This window comes from Vulpes lagopus, chromosome 1, assembly GCF_018345385.1.
Source record: "Vulpes lagopus strain Blue_001 chromosome 1, ASM1834538v1, whole genome shotgun sequence".
Taxonomy (NCBI): Eukaryota; Metazoa; Chordata; class Mammalia; order Carnivora; family Canidae; genus Vulpes; species Vulpes lagopus.
Window position 1 is genome coordinate 13,633,937 of NC_054824.1, and position 9,970 is coordinate 13,643,906.

Here is a 9,970-nt window from a genome sequence, read left to right on the forward strand (position 1 = left end):
TCCTGTAAGGCATGTATAGTCCAATACGTTATGTATTTGTTGTCTCATTTAGTTTATTTATTCTTTCTCTTTTTGATCTTAGCAGATATAATCATGACTGCCAGAGCAACAATGAATATTCTTAGTATTTTCATCTGTCGATATGATTGATATACCCTACCTGAAAATAGCATGTTCGGTTGTGACTAATCAAAATACTGCAGTTTTGCATTTAATAAAACCTGAGAAAACAAAATGTACCATAACTCCCTGTTCATATATTCTGTTAACATAATGGCATTTGACATTACAGTTGTAACTTCTCTACCTAGAGACAATATTCTAAACTATTTGGCTTTTGTGAGATTATTTATTGGAAGTCTAGTTGGAAAAGTGAAAGATCAAGCTTCCAGATTCATGAAGTTCTTACTCAGTATATATTAAACGGTAAAAAGTCTATCATAAATTTTTCTTACTATTAATTGGTCCCCAAAGAACCAATTTTGCACATATGCTGAATTAGGTTCATTTACATCCATCAACTAATCTGAAAGACCTCAACATCACAGACCGCAAGTCCACCTGTCTAATTGAACTTCTGCAAGATAGGGGACGACCTTTCTTCAGGACCGCGGACAGCGCTCCAGGGATTGATTTATTCTGGAGTAGTACATTGAAAGTAGTACATTGAATGGGTAATGTGCCATTTGAAGTGACAATGTGCATATTTCTACTACACAGAGTCTGGGAATTTGAATTATTGCATTGCTCATATTGTCAAGAGGACTATTTTGTCAACTGTGCTGTGTGTATATTTCAGTGTGACTTACTAGGATTGCTTGGCATACCCAGGATGTGCTAATAGTCATTTTTCGAGGGCATACTACTACAAAAGCCATTTACATTAACTGTGAGTTCCCTCATGAGCATTAAGCTACTGCTTCTCAGAATTAAAAAAAAAATGCCTGAAAGACCACCAAGAACTCAGAATACTGAATAACATACTGTCAATGTTCAGTGGCTAAAGACATTTCTAAAATGTCTAACTAGTGTATTGCTTTAGAATTCCCCACTTTCGGCTTTTTTTTTTCTGTTACAAGGGTAATCAGATTAATTTTCATTCTTTCTCATTAAACTTTGCTCACTCCCAGGACAAAAGCAGCAACAACCCTTAAAACAAAAACAAAAACAACAAAAAATCCTAAGACTACCTTCCAATAATAGAATGGAATGACTTCATGGTAAAGAAGATACCTCAGAGTAAGGCAATTTTGAAGTTATTGCAAGTTTCTTCCTAATACTGATAACATACATCATAGTTCTAAGGCTATATGAAAGATTGATAAAGTCATTATATAGTATTCACTGACCAGAATGAACTTTTTTTAAAAATTGTGTCAGTTTTATAATTTACTCCTTTCTCAAAGGGGAAAAAAGTACTATTTGGTGTCAGGCAATCGTATATTTAGTAATAGTGAGATTTACACATCTTATTGCATAGTCTCATTTGCTTTTTTTCTATTTTAACCATATGGCAACCTCTATTTCTAGGAGCCAAAGCTCTGTAGGTTCCAAGGTCAAAGCAGAGATGACAAACTGCAAATGCACATATATGTGCACACACAGAAGCTGTATCTAAAAGTAAACCTCACACACACACACACACACACACACACACACAAGGCTGACATGAAGAAATATCAAACCTCTGATAAATTAGCAAAGAATAAAATGCATATCGTGTTCATGCAAAGCTTGTTCCAACAACAACAAAATGCCATTAGCTTCATCTTTCACTGTGTTTTTATATTTACTGACACTAATGACCTCTTATTCTTGGGCACTATTACTTGAGAAGCAATTTTAGTTTTCTATTCTCCCAGTGAAAATGAATCTTATTCTAGTTAGCTGCCACCTGCTGGGGCATGTACAAATGTGTAATAATCCTTACAGCATCACGTTTAAAAAGACAATGCCTATACTTTTGCAAGAAACAGCAAATACATATCCCAGGACAACCTGAATTTCAAAGGTGTTTCAAGCTTTTCCCATGCCATATCTACATTTAATTTTTTTTTCACATAGAATTCTTTCTGAGGATTCCACTTGACTTGTCACTAAAGTCCTGCTGTTATGTGACATTTGAGAAACCTCATCTTACAGCAACACCTGACCTATCCTTCCATGCATGTGGCCTGTTGTATGGAAGCTAAACTAAAATAAACAGGCTGTTCATCCAAGGCATTAGAGGTGCCAGGGAATAAACTCAGAGCCCATATCAGTTAAAACCACACTGTTGCATACTTGCACTTCACTCTTCCTAACTATGAATGCTATGCTGTGCAATCCCTTGTGATTCCAAACACATATCAGCTGTTCCACCAACATTCTGCTGCACTGATGATTAATGACATTTAGAGCTTTAATTAATTTTTAGATGCCGAAAAAGAAGTGTATCTTAATTACGACACTGAATTGGAAAAGCTTTACACGTCATGGAATCTTTTTTTTTTTTTTCCTTCTTCTCCTTTAAAAAAAAAAATGTAATCTGTGCAATCCTCTTTGGGTTTTGTTGGAAGAAAACAAACAGGTTAACACTTCCAGGCATCACTTATTTCTGAATCCCCTTCCTTCTGTGTGTTTCATTTTGTTAGTTTGTTTGCTTGCTTGCTTAATGAGCTTCTAAGGCCACTGAGAGATGTCTTGATGGATACTGGGAGTGGTTTCTATAAAAAAAAAAAAGTTAGGCAAATCGAAATTGAAATATTATTACCTGTCTCCCAGTAACTAACAAGCTAATATTCAAATGAATCCATCATCTCTTCTGAAATAAAAATAGTCACTGATCCATCAGGTAATGCCTGATAACAGAATACTTACAGCGTGAAGATGAAGAAATGCTAGAAGGGGATCTGTGTGTCACCACAAGAAGAGTAGTAGGAAGTTTTCTAACGTCCCCTATTCCCGGAGATCGTTATCTAGGGAGTCTCAGCTAGGTCGTGGTGTTCAGTCAAGAACTCCTTGAGCGTAAAACCATCAGGGGCCGAGAGAGGCGTGAAAAGTTCCCAAGGCTCACGAGGCGCCCTGGTGACCCCCACTCCCTAATGGGACCCTCCCGAGTTCGTCCTAGACGCTCTCAACACTGGTTTAAAATGAGGGTCTGCGCTGGAGCACAGAACTAAGGAGCAGGGTGAGCTGGGGGGGGGGGTGCATCCAGCAGATCCGCGGGCCCTCGCCGTCGTCCCTCTCCGCCTCGCGCGGGTCCCCGGAGCCGAGGCCACTTGCAGACGCGTCCGCTCGCTCGATGCCTGTGCGTGGAGGAGGCGAGCGCCCGCAGCCCCTGCCGAGCCGGCGGCCCTGCACGGGAGCCCCTGGCGGGGAGCGGTCCCGCGGAGCTGCCCCGCGCGGCCGTGCGCCTGCCTCCGCTCCGCGCGCGGGAAGCCCGGCCCCCCCGCCCCGGGCCCTCCGCGGGGACACACCTGCGGGGAGCAGCCCGAGCCCAGCCCGCCGGGGGGGGGGGGTCCTTACCTCGGCGGCGGGCGCGGGAGGCGGGAGGCGGGGGGGAGGGGTGGCCCGGGGAGGAGCGGCCGGAGGCGCGCGGGCGGCCAGGCGGCGGCTCCGGGCGGAGGAGCGCAGCCGCGGGCGCCCAGCGCGAGTGACGGCGGCGGAGACGGAGACCGCGGGGCGGCGGCGGCGGCGGCGGGCACGGACACGCCTCCTGGCGGGGGTTCCTCGCCTCCTGCTTTAAAGGCGCCGCACTCCTTTCCCCCGCGGCCCCTGCGCGCTCGCGGCGGCGGCGGCCACCAGGGCGCAGCGCTCGCCCCTGCGCCGCCGGAGCGAAAGGGCCTCCAGCCTGGGACCTTGGGAACCCCCCGCGGGGCCTTCCTCTCCGCTGCGCAGCCCCGCCCGCGCTGGGATGGAGGGGCCGGGGGTGAGAGGTTCGGCCGCGAGCGATGCCAACCTCCCCATCCCCCCCTCCGCAGCCCCGAGGAATTCGCCGCCCCTGGGTGGGCACAACACATATAAGGAGCCCGAGCACGTTTGGTCCCGGGGGTGGGGGGTGGGGGGTGGGTGGCTTTTATACCTCTACGAAACCATAGCAACGAAACTTCTGCGCTGCCGGGATCTCCGAAGTGGCCCTTTTAGTCCAACTACTGTCAGTTCCCTTTGAGGTTTGCGGGTGAAGGTTTCGACCCGCTACCTACCCCCACCGACAGCTTTTGGGTACCAGTGCTCTCTCCCCTCGCCCTGCCTGTAACCCCCCCACCCCCCTCCTCCCTTAGACCCCTGGAACCCGCGCACCCTGCCTCGCCTCGGTCCTGAAAGCAGAAAGAGACTCCTCCGGAGGATGGGGGGCGGGGCGGGGGGATGTTGGCGAGAAGTCCCCGTGCCTGTCCCGCGCCTTAATGACCAACGCCTTCGCGCCCCGCCCGGGTCCTTGAACTAGCAACCCAAGCAAACTGCAGAGGGGAGTTGGGTTTGAGACCTGGTGGGCGCCGAGCCTGAGGTCTCAGACTCAGAGGCTCCAGAAAGGAGCCTGGCCCGGCGGCCAGGTCTAAATTCCCGGGAGGACTTCTTTTGGGGTCCGGAGGTGGGGAGGGGGGCACCTAGCCCCGGGAGCCTGCCCCCGGCTCGGCGTCAGGGAGGAGCCTCTGGTGGCGAGCCCTCCAGGCTTCCCCTGCTTCTCCGCAGAAACGATTAGCTTCTGCAAACAATCTCTGATTTCTGCTCCTCTGGGTCGGATAAGTCAACATCTCTTCAATACCATTGCTGTTTTATCCTCGGCCCTGCAATATTAACTAGAGCAGAGACTTAGCAAGTTGCCCCGGGAGGAAGTTGGCGAGCGGCGATTCGAGAAAAGGTCTAAGAGAGGCTGAGCGGGGAGCAGGCCGGTGCCGGAGCCTGGAAACGCTTGGCCAAGGGCTGCAGGAGGAGGGGGCCGGGGAGGTCCTGCGGCTCCGCGGGGGCTCCCGCAGCCCTGATGCCCCGCGGCGCTGAAATCTGCAATTTGGAAGGCCTGGAAATAGAGACGCTCTGCCTCCCCAGAGACTGACACCTCTTGGCCTGAGGCCAGAGTCTGTCCTTCGGTTGCTGCTTTCCTTACAACCCCCTTGCAGTTAAGCGCTCGCCCGAGCCTGGCTCAGCATCGCCACCCTCCATGCCCTGGGGTAGCTCTGGCTTCCGCCGAAGGGGTCCTGCCAGTCCCGACGTGGCTCCCAAGCAAAACCACCAGGCTCTAGCTTCTTGGACCCCACCTCGGAGGCCGTGCCTCCTGCCTGCCTACTGCGCTCGCCCAGGTTGGGGAGACTCAGGACTCACAGAGGTTAAGGGGAGATTGGTTAGTGGCAATGGAGAGTCTGTTAGTCATTTAAAGATCCAGGGGGTGGCAGGGAGGCTCCCGTAATTAAGTCAACAGCAGCCTTGTTGTACGGAGTAAATAAATAGTCAATGACTCCATTGTGCCCCGCGGAGCGGGCGGCACAGACGCGTGACTGGCTCTGGGCGCCTGGGCTCCAGCTGCTGTGACCTGCAGCCTAATGGGCCCTCGAGGCACAGCCCAGTTTGGGGCCAGGCCCGGAAAAAATACCCTATTCAGTCCCACTGCGGCGCAGGAGGAATGGAGACAACTTGTCTACCGGCCAAAGACACCCTCCTTGTCATCATGCAATCCGGCCTCCCCACTTCCAGGGAGGGAGGAGCAAAACGCTGCACGCAGAGTAGATTCCAGTGCATTTCCCTGGGCGAGGGCATCCCGCTAGGTTTTGTTGTGGCTGTGAGAGAGCAGAACAGGGAGTGTGTCTCATTTGACTTTAAGTGTTCAGCGTAGGGCTTGGCGTGCAGTGGGTGCTGAATGAAAGAATGAGGGGATTAGGGGATCAACCTTCCACGTTCCACACTGTTGTCCCCTACTGCCTTTTATCTGGGAAAGGAGAGGCTTCAGACAACTCCCTTTAAGTGCTATGTGTATTCTTAGACCCTAGTCATAAATTTCTTTTCCAGAGCAACCAGGACCCATTTATAAAGAAAGAAATAACAGGCACTAGCAAGGGCTTGGAGGGCAGGGGGAGAGAGCTCAGAGAATGAAACAAATCAAAATTATGCATGTTGTGACAAATTCATTTCCTCAATAACACAATGTTATCTGAATTCTAATGAGAAAAGTTGAATAACAAGGGAGCATTAGACTACACACACTCATTTAACCCTTCAAAATAAAATTGTTCAACAACGTAAGGAGATATTTTCCATAATTTATTTCAGCTTTTGCGAAGTTATACATTAAGGAATCAGACTCCAAATCTCTTTAGGGGCAATGGGGAAGTTTTTCTTCTCTATTCCCAGTCATCTGTAAGAATTAATCTTCTGTCTCTGAGGAGGTCACTGAGTCCCTCAGCTAGAGTCTTATGCAGGAACCACCTCAGGATCTTCCCTTTTCTTACCTCTAAGAACATTAGCAGGTCTACCAGTCTGACTCCTGAAGGCCCAGCAAGGACCAGTCTGAAATTCCCAAGCTGACTACAGGTTTTGTTTGTTTGTTTGTTGTTTGTTCCTCTGTTTTGATTGGCTCTGTTTGTATCGCATTACAATCAAAAGGTATTACTTTGGATCATTTAGTCCCAAACCTTCATCTGACAAGTCACACAAAACAAAGTGAGAGAAGAGGAGTGACTTGTTCAGGATGCGGCAGGACTAAGACTGCCTTCTAGCTGTGTAGAGCAGCATCAGGCTGTTTCCTGTCATCCTCTGTCAAAACTTAGAATCATAGGAAGTTAAGACTAAAAGAGACTTCAAGGACTTCTACTCTATTTCAGGGTCACAGAACTTTCTCTCGTCTGGGAAAAAAAAAAAGTACACGTTTACATGGCCTTGACATTTTTCATACAAAAATTTGTAGAAGATACACATATCCCCTAAAGCTCATTGTGGAGTAATCCAATCCCTAGATCCTACACTAAAAACCTCCAATCTAGTCTAACAACATCATTTTACAGCTGATGAAATCTAAGCAACAGCAACAAGAGCCTTAGAGATGAAGTACATTACGGGCAATTCCTGGATGCTAGGCGTCCTGATTCCCACCTGTCCTCATTCCCTCAAGTCTTCAGAGCTGTAATTAGACATAAATGACACCGAGGTATTCATAACTCATAATGACTTAATGGATTTTTTTTCTCAGAATAATTAATATCTGACCTTGAAGAATGAGATCTATTATTCATTTCTGAAACCTCTCAATGTATTTACTAAGTATATACTATCTGGCAGGCACTGCTCTAGTGCTAGCAAAATGGCAGTAAACAAAACAAACAAAAGCCCTGCCCTCACTGAAGGCAGGAAGATAGACAATAAACAAGTATACAAGCAAATTTATAAGATGTCAGATAGCAAGAAGTGTTATAGAGAAGAATAAAGCAAAGTGAGGAGAACAGGGTATGTTGGGAACACGGGCATGGGGGAACCCTTGTTTTACATAGGGTGGTCGGGAAAGGTATCCCTGAGTAGTTGATATTTGAGTAGAACTGTGAAGGAAGCAAGGGAGAGATCTATGGAAACAGTTGGAAGAAGAGGAAACAGCAAGTGTCAAGGTCCTGTGATTGGAACAAGTGTAAAGCCCTTAAGGAAGATCAGTGAAGCCAATTCCCAGAGATGAGACCAGAGATTGATAGAAAATCCAGTCCGAGAGAAGCAGAGGGTTGGGTCCCAGAGGATTTTGGATTTTCCTCGAAAAACAATACAGAAGCCTTGGGAGGGGTTTGAAGAGGAGAAATATGATCTGACATAAATATAAAAGGGTATCTCTGGGTTATATCTATTAAGATGGATTAGACTTAATGAAGGAAGCAAGACAACTGTTAGGAGGCTACTGTAATAATAATCCAGAGAAGAGCCGACTGTGGACAGCACCAGAACATTAGCATGAGGATGGTAAAAAAGTAATCAGATTACAGATATATTTGTGGGATAGATGAGTGGGATTGTTCTGGGATCCCCCGTTTACTTCTGCTTGTGAAGTTGTATGTCAGGGAAGGTTATTGTTGCCAGACCTCAGAACTTTCTAGACTTTTTTTTTTTTTTTACTTTCTAGACTTTTGACTGCTATTTTTCCTAAAGGAGCTGTCCATCCATCATCTGGGATCTGGGGAGGGCGAGGTGGTAGGGAGAGAGATGAGTACCTCCTCCAATGTACTTTCTCCATCTCACCATGAATGTAGACCATAAAAGTGATCCTCTTTATCTTGGAAAACACCCTATCTAGATTTGACAATTCTATGAGACCTCCACATCACCTGAAATGACTGAGTAATTAGCTTCGATACTCTATCGCTTCATATGTAAATCTTTTCCCACTCAATATATTTCATATTTACTGTATCCCAACTTTATCAGTGTCAAAATTTGGTCTCTAAGTCACTTTATCTTTGCCTGGATTCTTGAGATCATACCAAGACCTAGATCCTCCACAAGCACTCTACTTTGATGGCTTACAAACCTTTAAGTGTTCCAAAAATCTTCACTCACCCTTTCTACCAGTATAAATTTTAGATTCCTGAGGTTACTTTGTACTGTCTCCCCTCATCCACCTTATTACTACTGTCCCTCCTTTCGCTACTTTCTATACCTCCAAGTCATACTTCAACCCCTAGCTAATGAATCAATTCATTTAGCAAGTATTTATTGATTATATACTGTGCTTCAGGGAAGTGAAGACAAAAGAATGAGAAAAAATGTAGACAATACATCTTTTAAGGTATTTCTAAGACATATGGTAACTTCTGTTAGCGAGACTATGACATTCTCTCTTCTCCCTTTGTAGAAAGCACTGATAAAAAAGGCAGGAATGGGGCTCCTGGGTGGCTCCATGGGTTAAGTGTCTGACTCTTGATTTCAGCTCAGGTTGTGATCTCAGAGTTGTGGGATCAAGCCCCACATTGGGCTCTGCCCTCAGCATGGGGTCTGCTTGTCCCTCTCCCTCTACTCCTCCCCCTGCTTGCTCTCTCTCTCCAACAAATAAATAAAATATTTTTTAAAAAATAATAAAGGCAAGAATGTATCAGCAGTTATATACCTAAGTGGCATCTGTTAGAGATGCATTACCAGAAAATATTTCTTTTTACTCCCCACCCCACCCTAACAAAGGAGGAGATAAGCCATACAAAGGCAGTGAAAATTGTTAGGCATGTGAAAAAAATGGAGAAGGATTCCCACTCTGGGCGGGATGAGAAGGCATACAGGGACAGAAGGACTCGTTTCCCCAAATAAAGGAACTGATTTGCCAGATCAAGAGGGAATTACCAAATAGAAATCCTCAGGATCATATTCTGTCTATCCTGATTGATCGCTACTCTTTCTTGGAGGCTTAATGCCAGGTTTCGGGGGAAGAAAATTATTTACTTAAGTCCTACTCTATCCTAGGAACACTTTCACATAAAATATCACATTTAATTCTTTGAACAGTCTCATCAAATGCATAATTCCTATTTTAAGGATGATAAAACAAACATAGAGGGGGGTCATATAATTTGCCTATGGGCGCACAACTAGCAAATGTAAAACTAGGACTCAAACCTCTGTAGTTTATTGTTCTTGCAAATACAGCAGAGGAGGCAGGTAGAGCACAGTGGTATATGTTCCAGTTCTCTGCCTCTTTTCTCAAAGGATATCAGATTTTGCTTATAAACTGTTAGGACTCAGACCCTACAGATTAGGCTGAGGACGCATAGGGCTGGAGGATATGGAGCAACTAGGATTGAGCAGATCTGCTCCCTCAGCGAACCCCTGAGAAAAGGCTTTGTCTGGAGCCAGAAATCGGAAACAGCTGCCTCTCAGAGGGGATGCCAACTTAAAAGCAAGCAGAAGGCTCTTCATTTCAGACTTTATCAGAGTCCAAGGAAAACCCCAGAATTTGATCTGATCCCTTGAGTGTTATCAACAGAACCTAAAGGAGATTCTTCACCAGAAGCTCAATTCTTGCAATAAGTAAGAACTAAAG

The 9,970-nt window shown here is 46.3% G+C and overlaps 1 protein-coding gene across 2 annotated transcripts in view; it reads right to left on the minus strand.

Annotated features, from left to right (window-relative positions):
- GRIK2 (glutamate ionotropic receptor kainate type subunit 2) overlaps nt 1-3,542 on the minus strand; it is a 638,483-nt gene extending 634,941 nt beyond the window's left edge. The window contains exon 1 of one of the 2 annotated variants that reach the window (XM_041767187.1): nt 3,508-3,542. The gene's annotated coding sequence lies outside the window, so the exon portion shown is untranslated. Of the gene's footprint in view, nt 1-2,859; nt 2,915-3,507 lie in introns of those variants that run through there. The other variant, XM_041767198.1, reaches the window with a different exon arrangement.
- Nucleotides 3,543-9,970: the final 6,428 nt, after the last annotated feature.